Raw genomic sequence first — 14380 nt, forward strand, 5'->3', positions numbered from 1 at the left:
AATCAAGGTCAGGGGGCCCACACCCTGGGCACGAGGGTGGGGGGCGCGCCCTACCCCCTGGGTGCGCCCCCCTGCCTCGTGTGCCTGGAGTCCGTTCGGGGCTCCGGAGAGGGGAATCCGTCGCCATCGTCATCATCAACCATCCTCCATCACCAATTTCATGATGCTCACCGTCGTGCGTGAGTAATTCCATCGTAGGCTTGCTGGACGGTGATGGGTTGGATGAGATTTATCATGTAATCGAGTTAGATTTGTCAGGGTTTGATCCCTAGTATCCACTATGTTCTGATATTGATGTTGCTATGACTTTGCTATGCTTAATGCTTGTCACTAGGGCCCGAGTGCCATGATTTCAGATCTGAACCTATTATGTTTTCATGAATATATGTGAGTTCTTGATCCTATCTTGCAAGTCTATAGTCACCTACTATGTGTTATGATCCGGCAACCCCGAAGTGACAATAATCAGGACCACTCCCGGTGATGACCATAGTTTGAGGAGTTCATGTATTCACTATGTGTTAATGCTTTGGTCTGGTACTCTATTAGAAGGAGGCCTTAATATCCCTTAGTTTCCGCTAGGACCCCGCTGCCACGGGAGGGTAGGACAAAAGATGCCATGCAAGTTCTTTTCCATAATCACGTATGACTATATTCCGAATACATGCCTACATTACATTGATGAATTGGAGCTAGTTCTGTGTCACCCTATGTTTTGACTGTTACATGATGAACCGCATCCGGCATAATTCTCCATCACCGATCCAAAGCCTACGAGCTTTTCACATATTGTTCTTCGCTTATTTACTTTTCCGTTGCTACTGTTACAATCACTACAAAACCCAAAAATATTACTTTTGCTACCGTTACCGTTACTTCCATATTACTTTGCTACTAAATACTTTGCTGTAGATATTAAGTTATCCAGGTGTGGCTGAATTGACAACTCAGTTGCTAATACTTGAGAATATTCTTTGGCTCCCCTTGTGTCGAATCAACAAATTTGGGTTGAATACTCTACCCTCGAAAACTGTTGTGATCCCCTATACTTGTGGGTTATCAGGGGCGCACCAAGGGGGAGTCCAACTAGGATTCCCAATCCTAGTTGGACTCCCTTTCCTATTCCAAGAGGGGGAAGGAGGGAAGGAGAGGGAGAGGAAGAGGAAAGAGGGGGTCGCGCCCCCTCCCCCTAGTCCAATTCGGACTGCCCTTGGTGGGCGCCAGCCTATGGGCTGCCCTCTCCTACTCCCTTATGGCCCATCTAGGCCCATAACTTCCCCGGGGGGTTCCGATAACCCCTCCGGTCCCCGATAAATATCTGAAACGTCCCGAAACCTTTTCGGTGTCCGAATACCTTCGTCCAATATATCAATCTTTACCTCTCAACCATTTCGAGACTCCTCGTCATGTCCGTGATCTCATCCGGGACTACGAACAAACTTCGGTCACCAAAACACATAACTCATAATACAAATTGTCATCGAACGTTAAGCGTGCGGACCCTATGGGTTTGAGAACTATGTAGACATGACCGAGACACATCTCCGGTCAATAACCAATAGCGGAAATGGATGCTCATATTGGCTCCTACATATTCTAGGAAGATCTTCATCGGTCAAACCGCATAACAACATGCGTCATTCCCTTTGTCATCGGTATGTTACTTGCCCGAGATTCGATTGTCGGTATCCTCATACCTAGTTCAATCTCGTTACCGGCAAGTCTCTTTACTCGTTCCATAATGCATCATCCCGCAACTAACTCATTAGTCACATTGCTTGCAAGGCTTATAGTGATGTACAGTACCGAGAGGGCCAAGAGATACCTCTCTGATACATGGAGTGACAAATCCTAATCTTGACCTATGCCAACTCAACAAACACCTTTGGAGACACCTGTAGAGCATCTTTATAATCACCCAGTTACGTTGTGACGTTTGATAGCACACAAAGTGTTCCTCCGGTATTCGGGAGTTGCATAATCTCATAGTCAGAGGAATATGTATAAGTCATGAAGAAAGCAATAGCAATAAAACTAAACGATCATTATGCTAAGCTAACAGATGGGTCTTGTCCATCACATCATTCTCTAATGATGTGATCCCGTTCATCAAATGACAACACATGTCTATGGTTAGGAAACTTAACCATCTTTGATTAACGAGCTAGTCAAGTAGAGGCATACTAGGGACACTCTGTTTGTCTATATATTCACACATGTACTAAGTTTCCGGTTAATACAATTCTAGAATGAATAATAAACATTTATCATGATATAAGGAAATATAAATAACAACTTTATTATTGCCTCTAGGGCATATTTCCTTCATTAGTGATGTCTACTATGCAACTTTATTCTTGTAGACTCGTGTTGGGCCTCCAAGCGCAGAATTTTGTAGGACAGTAGCAGTTTTCCCTCAAGTGGGTGACCTAAGGTTTATCAACCCGTGGGAGGTGTAGGATGAAGATGGTCTCTCTCAAACAACCCTGCAATCAAATACAAGAAATCTCTTGTGTCCCCAACACACCCAATACAATGGAAAATTGTATAAATGCACTAGTTCGGCGAAGAGATGGTGATAAAAGTGTAATATGGATGGTAAAAGTATATTTTTATAATCTGAATAAATAAAAACAGCAAGGTAGCAAATAGTAAACGGGCACAAAAACGGTATTGCAATGCTTGAAAATGAGGCCTAGGGTCCGTACTTTCGCTAGTGCAATCTCCCAACAATGCTAATATAATTGGATCATATAACCACCCCTCAAAGTGCGATGAAGAATCACTCCAAAGTTCCTATCTAGCAGAGAACTTAAGAATAAATTGTTTGCAGGGTATGAAACCACCTCAAAGCTATTCTTTCCGTTCGATCTATTCAAGAGTTCGTACTAAAATAACACAAAGTTATTCTTTCCGTTTGATCTACCCTAGAGTTCGTACTAAAATAACACCAAAGCAAATTCATATTCATAATACTCAATCCAACACAAAGAACTTCAAAGAGTGCCCCAAGATTTCTACCAGAGAAACAAAGACAAGAACGTGCATCAACCCCTATGCATAGATTACCCCAATGTCACCTCGGGAATCCGCGAGTTGAGTGCCAAAACATATATCAAGTGAATCAATACGATACCCCATTGTCACCACGAGTATTAAACTGCAAGACATATATCAAGTGTTCTCAAATCCATAAAAGTATTCAATCCGATAACAACGAAATCTCAAAGGGAAAACTCAATTCATCACAACAAGATAGAGAGGGGAAAACATCATATGATCCGACTATATTAACAAAGCCCGCGATACATCAAGATCGTGACATCTCAAGAATACGAGAGAGAGAGAGAGATTAAACACATAGTTACTGGTACAAACCCTCAGCCCCGAGGGTGGACTACTCCCTCCTCATCGTGGTGGCCGCCGGGATGATGAAGATGGACACCGGTGATGATTCCCCCCTCCGGCAGGGTGCCGGAACGGGGTCTAGATTGGTTTTTGGTGGCTACAAAGCCTTGCGGCGGCGGAACTTCTGATCTCGGTTAATCCCGAAGGGTTTTGGAATATTTGTGAATTTATAGGGTAAAGAGGGGGTGCGGGAGGCCACCGAGGTGGGCACAACCCACCTGGGCGCGCTTGGGCCCCCAGGTGCGCCCTTGTGGGTTGTGCCCCCCTCGGGGAACCCCCCAGGTGCTGCTCTGGCCCATCTTGAGTGTTCTGGTCCATAAAAAATCTCCAACAAGTTTCGCAGTGTTTGGACTCCGTTTGATATTGATTTCCTGCGATGTAAAGAACAAGCAAAAAAACAGCAACTGGCACTAGGCACTGGGTCAATAGGTTAGTCCCAAAAAATGATATAAAGTTGCTATTAAATGATTGTAAAACATCCAAGAATGATAAAATAACAGCATGAATACTTCATAAATTATAGATACGTTGGAGACGAATCAGCATCCCCAAGCTTAATTCCTACTCGTCCTCGAGTAGGTAAATGATAAAAGAAATAATTTATGAGGTGTGAATGCTAGCAAAGTGGACAAGTTTGATCAATGACAATTTCAATCACTTTTCCTAGCATCATAACAGCAATTCTTTCTTATAAAACTTATCATGTTATAGTAGCAACCAATTCACATGTTAAGGTTCAAACAATGAACTCTCTTGAAACTCAACAACCTATGTTCTCAGTCACCAAGCAATTATAATTCAACTTATTCAACAGAGTTTAAGTAAGAGCTCCACATACTCAACCATCTTATAGTCTTCTATGATTGCTAACACTCACCGCATACACATGAGCAAAACGTTTCAACCAGACACATAGAAAGATACGGGCTTATTGTTTTGCCTCCCAACGTATTCACCTCAAGGGTGATGTCAACAATAATAACTCATGCTACCCATATTCAACTGGACATATGTGCCTAGATGTTTCGTCACCACATGATGCTTGCCAAAAGAGAAAAATAAAAAGGAATAGAGAGAAAAACTTTGACTCTTTGCATAAAAGTAAATACTGAGAAGTAAAAGATAGGCCCTTCACAGAGGGAAGCAGAGGTTGTCACGCGCTTATTTGTTTGTATGCTCAACCCCTTAGTGCAAAAGAACGTCACGTTATATTGCCCCTTATGATAGCAACCTTTATTATACAGTCTGTCGCTTTTATTCTTTGCCCCCTTTCCTTCCCCCTTGTGCCATTATATGGCAGGGGGTGCACCAAAGGGAGGAGCCCTAGGGCTGCCGCCACACCTATTGGGGCGCCCTAGGGGCTGCCTCCTCCCCTCCCACACCTATATATATATAGGGGTGCCACACAATACACAGCTTATCCCACGCCGTGTGTTGGCACCCCTCCGCCTCTAGTTTACACCTCCACTCTAGATCATTGTAGTGCTTAGGCGAAGCTCTGCGGGATTGATTCACCACCACCGTCACCATGCCGTTGTGCTGACGGAACTCATCTACTACCTCGCCCCGCTTGCTGGATCAAGATAGCGAGGACGACACCGAGCTGAACGTATGCAAAACGCGGAGGTGTCGTGCGTTCGATACTTGATCGGGCGGATCGCGAAGGTGTATGACTGCATCAACCGCGTTGAATAAAGCTTATGGTTTACGAGGGTACGTAGACACACTCTCCCCCTCCTTGCTATGCATCTCCATGGATACTTCATTGCGTGTGCGTAGATTTTTTTTTGTTTTCCATGCTATGATTCCCAACAACAGGCTAGGGTTCGATTGGCTCCTAAGCGCAAATGGAATGTTGCTTTCGCTACCTGTGCAGTTGCGCTATGGCATGCACGGAATGATAGGGTTTTCCATGATAATTTCTGGACGGAGCCATACGTCAGGTTCTATGTCGCTGATTTGCTACGGCTATGGAGTTACAGAGCCCGCAGGCAGCAGGATGGGAGTGATCTACTGGTCTGGGTGCATGATCTCGTTGGCTAATTTTTTTCTTGTAACAAACAAGTTGTTGTAATTTCCTTCTTTGCTACAAATCCTTTTATGTCCTCTACCCTCCCTCCTTCTAGGCTGCTTGTGGCCCTGCACCTTGGTGCAATTCACAAGTCTCATGTAATTGACTTCGGTCTCCAGGCTTTGCCTATTTTGAAATATATAAGGTAGAACTCATTCTACCTTTTATTTTCAAAAAAAATACTCGTTGGTTGCACCATAGAAAGAAGCCGACTCTCCTTCTCAAGCAGGACATCAAGTAAGCGTTCGATTCAGTGTGCTATGACTACATTCTCTACCTCCTTCAACTGAGGGGCTTCCCTCAAGAATCCGTAATTGGATCATTGCCCTCCTATCCCCCACCAAGTCGTGTGTGCTTCTCAACTGGGTCCCAGGTGACCCAATTACGCGTGGGAGGGGTCTCATGCAAGTAGACCTGCTCTTCCCCCTACTTTTTGTCCTCGCGACTGAGCCACTTCTGAGCCTTCTCGCCTTGGCCTCCGACAAGGGCATCCTCCATCATCTTCCCGGCAAGGATGCCACCTTTCGCATCTCCATTTACGTCGGTGATGCAGTTTTTTTTGGCTCCAATTAAAGAGGAAATTAACGTTCTCTCTTGCATCCTAAATGACTTTGGATGGGTCACGGGGCTCAAGATGAACTTCCACAAATCTCTTGTGGCTCATATCCATTGCCAAGAAATTAACCTCAGTGTCATCCTTCTTAGCTTGCCAGCCAAGAGAACCACTTTCCTTGTGTCTTAGTGGCGCCTTAAAAGAATACATTTTTAGCTTCTTGAAGATAAGGTCACCGGCAAGCTACCTCCATGGGAAGGGAATCACTTCAATCTAGTCGGTCGGGTTGCTCTATTCAAGGCGGTCCTTTTTTTAAAAGGAGGTTAAACCCCCGGCCTCTACATCATAGTGATGCTCACGGTCATTTTTATTAATTATTAAACGAAGTACATAACAAAAGCAACCACATCCAAACCATCACAAGATATGAAATAAACACTATGGCTAACTTGATTTATGCAACAACGCCGTCAAGAAAGGATAAACGTCCTCGCACCATCATCGTCACATCCGGCCGAGACGGCTTAGACAAGGATTATTCATCCTGCTTTGCAAGACCAGCCAATGAAAACCAGCATCCTTACCTCCCTAGCGATCTACTATATCACTACACTTGACATTTCCGGCCGAGATGCTTGAGTTCATCGACAAGATCCATAGAGCTTTCCTATGGACTAACAGTGATAAAGTTTATGGTGGCAAATGCAAAATTAATTGGGAGGTGGTTTGTCGCCCTACCATCCTTGGCGGCTTAGGGGTGCTCCATTTCGGCAAGTTCGCCCATGCACTTCGTCTTAGATGGCCATGGCTTGAATGGTCCACCTTGGAGAGGGCCTGGATTGGCATTGGCAATCCATGTGACGACAAGAACATGGACCTATTTTATGCTCCCACTTGTGTTCATGTCGGCAATGGCCGGAAAGCGAGCTTTTGGAATTCCCCTCGGGCGGATAGGTTGTGGCCGAAACACATGGTGCCCTTAGTTTTTTTTTCATCTCCAATATGAGAAATTGTTGTGTTCAGGATGCGCTGCACAACAACATTTGGGTGGATCAAATTGACACTTCTGGAGTTCTGGTAGTATTTCTTTCAACACCTACATGAATTCATCTTGCCTTGGCACTTGACCTCCCAATTTCTTTTGAACGACCAATAGCTTGACACCATTACCTAGAAGGTGTCTGCCTCTAGGTGCTACTCTGCTACTTCGGCTTACAAAGCTCAATTCCTAGGGTTGGTGTCCACCGACATGAAAATGATAACCTGGAAATTTTGGGCACCCCCTAAGTGCAAGATTTTTGCATGGCTCATCACCCAAAACAGGGTTTGAACGTTGGACAGACTTGCCAAGCGTGGTTGGCCCAACTACGATCAATGTCCCTGTGCAACCACGCCTGAAGACGGTAGCACATTGGACCTTCCAATGCCGCTATTTCACCCAGATTTGGAACATGATTAAGGATTGACTTGGTCTACACCTTTGGATACTTCCCTATGGAATGATTTGAATGATGGCATGTCTTGGTGGAATCACCTCATCCATCAAGACAGCTCTCGACGCAAAAGCGATGACCTCCCTTGCCATGCTAGTAACTTGGGAGTTATGGAACAAGCGTAACATGAGGGTTTTCAACAACAAGTAGTAGTCGCCCTCCCAGATCATCTTCTCGTGCATACGTAAGGAAAACTGTTTTGTCGGTTGCCGTGGGGGCTAAGCACGTGGGTTACATGCCAGAAGAGTAGGCCTTTGTTTTCCCTTTGGTCGCCTTCGGGTGATTGGTTTGTAAAACTACACTCTTCTTAACTAATGAATGTGGAAAATCTTTTTCCACTTCTAAAAGAAAAAATCTCCAGGTAATCGGACCTGGATGGCAAGCTCGGCGAAAAATGCACGCTATAGAGCAGCTCGATCGCAAGGGTCTTCTGCGAGGCCGAACGACCACATCCCTTCGTTGCATCACCTGGCATGAATCCGAAGCACATATTTATTAAGAGCATCTCCAGTAGAAGATGCTTGGAGATGTTAAAATTTACATCTCCAAAAGTTCTTTCTGCATCTCCAAAAAAGTGCCAACTCCAACAGAAGATTTATACTTGAGATGTAAAACAATAACTCCAATAGAAGATGCAAATGGAGATGTAAAACTATACTTCAACTACTACTTCATTTGAAACCTATACTTCAACTACTACTTCATTTGAAACCTATACTTCAAATATAGCAAATTCAACTACTACTTCATTTCAAGCATAATTAAACATAGTTCTAATTAATAAGAACATAGAAAACTCAACTACTACTAGTTCAACTACTACTAGTTCGAGGTACTACATTCATATGCTACTACTACTAGTTCGAACTTCTACTCCTTGAACTACACCGAAGATAAAACTACTCCTCGTCATTGGAGCTCTTGAACTGCTCTCAGAACTCATCTTTGTCCGGGTCGTCACAGCCTTCGTCCTCCTCCTCCAAGTCGCCCCAGTCCTCCTCCGAGGACTCGATGGGGATCACCGTCGAGGGGCCGGCCTCGTTCTCCTTCTTCTTCTTCTGCTCGGCCTCGCGCTTCCAGAAGAACTCTTGCTCAGCCTGCACATACTCTGGATGCTCACGCACGAACCTCGCTATCGCCGCCTCGTCACTATCGCCGGGACTGACGACAATTGCGGGCCTCTTCTTCTTCTTCGTCTTGTTCGTCATGATCTCCTCCATGCGAATGCCCCCCGGCATGAGCAACTCCGCATCCGCATGGGTCCCGATCTCCGGGAAGTTGAGGTCCTTCTTCGGCCTCCCGGCACGCCATGCCGTAGGCACATGCGGCCTCGTGGATGGTGGGCTATGTGCCTAGCCAAAAGCGGCGGCCGGCGTCTCTGAACTCCACCCCGAAGTTGCCGGAGGCCTTCGACCTCACGCTGAAGAACCCCGTCTTGCCCCTCGGGGTCTTCTTCGGCGGCATGGCGACGGCGGGGCGGTGCAGCGCGGCATGAGGCGGCGGTGGGGTGGGGCGGGGTTGTGAGGTGCGGCGGCGGTGCGGGGCGGGGCGGTGCCGCGATGGGGCAGGCCAAATCGGCGGCAGGGAGAAAAGAAGGAAAAATCCTCCGATTCGCGGCGTCGGGCAGGCGACAGCGGCGGAGGAGCGTCAGAACCGACAGTGGGGGCTGTCGTGGAATTTTCACGTCAGATGTCCTAGTGTGAGGACTTAGTCGTGAGGCCAACGCATCTTTGTAGTAGCTTGAGAGGGGTTGGGCGGAATCGAGAGACGCAACACAAGACAAGGATTTAGACAGCTTCGGGCCCCGGGAAACATCATCCGGTAACAACCCTACATGCTGTTTGAGGCTAAGTTTCATTATGATCACGAGGGAGTCGCCGGCTTGGCCGGCTCTTTGTGTCTAGCCCTAGAGATTGTTTCTCGCCCCTTGTCCCTCTTTGGGGTGCCCTGCCCCTCCTTATATAAGTTAGAGGGGCGGTTTACATGCGGAGTCCTAGTAGGACTAGGACTAGTCTATCTTTTCTTACAAGTTGAATACAAGTCCGGGTCTTGCTCCCTCGTAAAGGAAATATTCGTCATCCCTTTCTCCTTAAGCCGGCCCACCAGAGTATAAGCCAGCCTGCTGGGCCTTGGGCCTTGTCGTCCGTCTGATCCGCCCGCCGGGTCTCCAGTGAGTCACAATGTCCAGGCGGGTTACCTGTGAATCGCCATGTTCGGGCGGATCACCAGTGAGTCGCCAAGCTCTAGCCAGGTCTCTGGTGAGTCGCCAAGTCTGGTCGGGTCATACCGCGGGGTATATCCCCGACATTAGCCCTCAGTTTAATTTGGATTTATCCATGTTGAACTGATCCTGCAAAATAACTCAAGAACAAATTTGACAGGTTGTGCTCCGGGTTAAATATTCTTGTAAGCCGGCACGTGATCATCCTTAAGTCCTTGACATTTTCTCCTAGAATATCCGGGTCAATAGGCCAGCTTCATAATCTGTTTGCTGACATTGGCTCTTGTAAAGAAATATTATAAGAAATAATCCATTTGAGTCGGCCTTCAATGCTCTGATTTGACAAAAATATTGGTCTTGAAATATTCAACTGATATTCAGCCGGCTTAAAGATGTAGATCTTGCCGATTTATGATTGCCAAAATTGTCGGGTTATAAATAAATGATGCCGGGTCATGATTGTTGCAGACACCGGGTTAATCTGGTCTACACCAAACTGAGAATTTGAAGATTTTTTCTCCCTTATATGCATATCACCTGTAGCCCCCAAGTGCCGGGTTGTCATGCTTGGAGCAACCTGGGACTTGTAATTGCCTTATGCTCATGAAAACTTCAACCAGTGTAGCCCCCAAGGGCCGGGTCATTATGCAATAATGAGCAGGGACTTTGTAGATATAACCATGTAAACTTGAACAGCAACGTGTAGCCCCCAAGGGCCGGGTCAGTAAGATAATACTGAGTTGGGACTTTGTATATAATTTATTGATAATAACATCATATAATATAATCTCCACCATGGGGCTTGAACCCACGTCCACAAGGTTAAGAGCTTTTTACTCTACCAACTGAGTAGTGGACCGTTCAATATAATGGATTAATGCTTGTGTACCTTGAATGTTTGACAGGAGCAATTGGTAGCCCCCAAGGGCCGGCTCATTACAATGTGATGAGTCGGGTCTTCAATAAGTTGAGCAAAAAATGACTTTGCATTAGCCCCCAAGTGCCATGGTGCATGCTGGCAATGACATGGGACTTGCCTATTTGATGTAACCTCAACTTGAATAATATAGCCTCCAAGTACCGGGTCGTAAGCCTGCAGCGACTCGGGACTATTCCCTCCATTGTAAAATAAATCATATACCTTGATAAAATAATAGCCATTACGCTGAAGCGACTTTAAAGACCTCCATCATAATATTGATAATGATAATAAAAATCCAGCCATGTTGGCTATTCAAGATTTGAATAATATAATCTTATCGGTTGACAAGTAGATCCGAAGTTCAAATACTCGGCGGCTCTTGGTCGATGGCGACTTAATGCGCATTCATTGTAAGCCGGAATTTCATAACCCGGCGGCTTATAGCCTTTGAGAAAATCAAGAATTGATAACCCTTTTGAGACACCAATTTCAATCTTTGATGATGGGCTTGAACTTAATCATTTATGTAAGTCATAGCTCTGTAAATAATGCACAGAGCTTAAACAACATATGCCCTGGCGACTTAACGTCAAAAGCCAGGGCGGGTAACCATCCAAATGTAGTCTTATCCTGCACACAAGTAGATCACAAGAACCCTGTGATATTAAATTTTCACTGCCGGTTTATGTGACTTGTGCAGTAAGGGTGATAACCCAATCTTTAGAAATCAAGACTTCCAAATGTTTATGATTGTCATATGATGGCGACTTATCATCCAAAGTCAAGCCGGGTTAATCGAAGCCACATATATGCTTCAGATATGAACAAAAAGGGTCTCAAGACAAAATCAAAGATCGCTTTCAAAAAACTTAAGCCAAATAGAAAGAAAAATTGAGGCTTCTGATTTGAATACGATCAGTAAACCGTTCCAAAGGGGTCAAGCTAGGATTCGAATACGATCATGTAGCCCCCAGTGGCTTTGGCGTTGCGCCGATCAAGAAGGTACCGACAGCTATGTTCTCTTTGGTTCGATTACGACCTATGTTTGAACAGGAAGCCCCCTAATGATCTTGAGAGTTTTTTAACGACTCTGATTCAAATACGATCAAAGTCGGTTCCCAAAAGGGGTTGAGCTATGATTCGAATACGATCAAGAAGCCCCCTAGTGAGCTCGGCAGTGTGCCGATCAAGAGGGTACCGACAGCTATGTTCTCCTTGGTTCGAATACGACCTATGTTTGAACTGGAAGCCCCCTAGTGATCATGAGAATATTTAACGACTCTGATTCGAATACGACCAGGGTCACATCAAAAGGGTTAAGCTAAACTCGAATACGATTAGCTCCCAATGGTCATTAAAGTAGGGTACCTATGTTTGGGTTGTGCTTTGTAACAGACTCCTTTTGGTCCCTTTAATTTTTCCTGAGAACTCGAACTTTTGCGAGAGATAAATTCTTTTTGAACCGGAAAAACCGGATATTGAGAGTTTTAAAGTTTGTGATAAACAAATTTACCTTGAACCGGATTTTGAACCGGATTTGAGAGCTTCAAAACTTTGTGGCAGATAAATTTCCCTTGAACCGGATTTTAAACCAGATATTTAAGAGCTTCAGTGCTTTGTGGGAGATGTCAAGTCTCTTGAGCCGGATCTAAACCGGAATCCTTCTTTTTAAGCTGGAAATTTTCTGACGGCCTTTAAACTTTTCACCAATATGGCGGTAGCCTCCGGGACCGGGTTATTTTTCCCTCCAATGACCCGGAGTTCTTGAATGCATTGAAACCGACCAATGCTGCCGAGTCATATCATTGTAGCCCCCGAGTCTCAAGACGACTCGAGGAGTTGGCTTTGAGATTCTCCATATTGACCATAGCATAAGGTGTATATCATTGGTGTTGATAGCGCGATGTGAATCCACAGAAGGTTGAAGTGACTGCGGCGGGTTATAAATGATCATGTATGAGCCGTGCCAGCAACTCGGCCAATGGTCCCTTCCAACTGGCTGTTTGAAGTTAACCAAACTGTAGTGGCGGCGACTTGTACGCCTGCCCATTTGAACCATCCAGCGCAGATGGCGGCTGATAATACATGATAATTTGCCTCCAATTTTGTTGGAAGAAAAACCGGGCTTCCCAAGCAGTGACAGATGAGTTGGTCACGACGTTGTAAACCGGTGTGGTCGGGCGAGTTAATCGCCGGCGCGGTAAGCCGCGCGGATGGGCGAATCAACCACGTCGTGTTGATGTAATGGACAATTGTCCTACACCAAAAACATCGCAAGCCAGAGTAATTGCTCTTTTTTAAAGAAAACAATATATAATATATAAAAATTTACTGGATTGATTTCACCTGATATGTTAGGCCAGAAAATATCCACCGCGGAGTTGATCATCACCACGGTGAAGCTGAAATCAATCACGTCCGAGTCGGCCGCGGGAACAGACAGACGGGCCGGCCGCGGCGTTGTAAGCCGGTGCGGTCGGGCGAGTCAATCGCAGGAGCGATAAGCCACGCGGACGCTGAGTCGGCCGCGGGGGCGGACGGGTAAGTTGTCCGTCTCATTGCAAAGCGGCGCGTTGATGTAGACCGGACCACAGGGGCGGTGGCTTGCGCCCACCTGTTGACCAGTAAGCGGTCGCAGATGCCGTTGCATGATGATGCTACCGCACACTCCATGGATACGGCATTACACCACCTTTATGATGAATCATTGTCCTGCACATAAAAGTGTACATAGCAAAGCGATTGTTTTTTGACAAAAAACAATATGCGCTTAATAAAATAACCTTAGACGGATATCACCTGATTTGTTCGGATGACCGATGGATATCACCGGAGTCGGAGGCCACGGCGAGCGGGCTAAAGCCGATTCAAAGCAGCTCGAGGCACGGCGGGTCTCAGCTCACGGCGGGTTGAGGTGTGGCGGTTCAAAGTCATAGCGGGGGGACTCGCAGGCTCAGGCGAGGCCGTTTTGAAGATGGTTGGCAGCGGCGCGGTGACTCGCCACGGTGCGCTGGAACAGCAGCAGCGCAGTGGGAGAAACAGCCGGTCTGTTGATTTTGACCGTGATGTGAAGCTCGCGGGGCGGCCACGAAGGCGCTGGGACGGAGTGGTTCCGATGTACAAGACGCGCCACCACAAGGACGCACGTAGGAGAAGATCAGAGGGGCATCGAAGTCGGGTCCGCGGCGGCTCTGGAGATGGCGAGTGTGCGGAAGGCAAGGCCGTGCCGGCCAGCAGAAAACGGCGAGGTGCCGGCGACTTAGCGTGAAGTGCGGAGGACTAGCGTAAAACCGCGGGTCAGAGGCGGCTCGGAGTTGAGTCCATGTCCTGCCTCTGGTCGTTGTTGGTTTGACAATTCCCTTTGAGTGCTCTTTTAAAATTTCCTTCATCCCACGTGGTGTCGTGCCAGGCAACAGCATGGCCGGACTGAAAATCCACTAGACTTTGATTTTTAATACTCCTGTAGATCTTGGGGGCTGCATGTGAGCTGACTATTAAAACCTTCAAATTCATGCACGTACAGTGGCTGTACTAGTTGATGCTACGTGCAGAAGGTCTATCAGGCTTTGTTTTTTGCGTTGATCAGCACTTGGACCGTTAATCAACCGTTGGGTTGATCCGGAGACTTTACAGGGCTGAAGCAAACTGTCTTGATCGCCGCTGTACCAACAGATGGCGCTCGTGACGCGTGTTTGGCTGTCTTTGATCACCT

The sequence above is a fragment of the Aegilops tauschii genome, chromosome 5 (genome assembly GCF_002575655.3).
Source record: "Aegilops tauschii subsp. strangulata cultivar AL8/78 chromosome 5, Aet v6.0, whole genome shotgun sequence".
NCBI classification, from domain to species: domain Eukaryota; kingdom Viridiplantae; phylum Streptophyta; class Magnoliopsida; order Poales; family Poaceae; genus Aegilops; species Aegilops tauschii.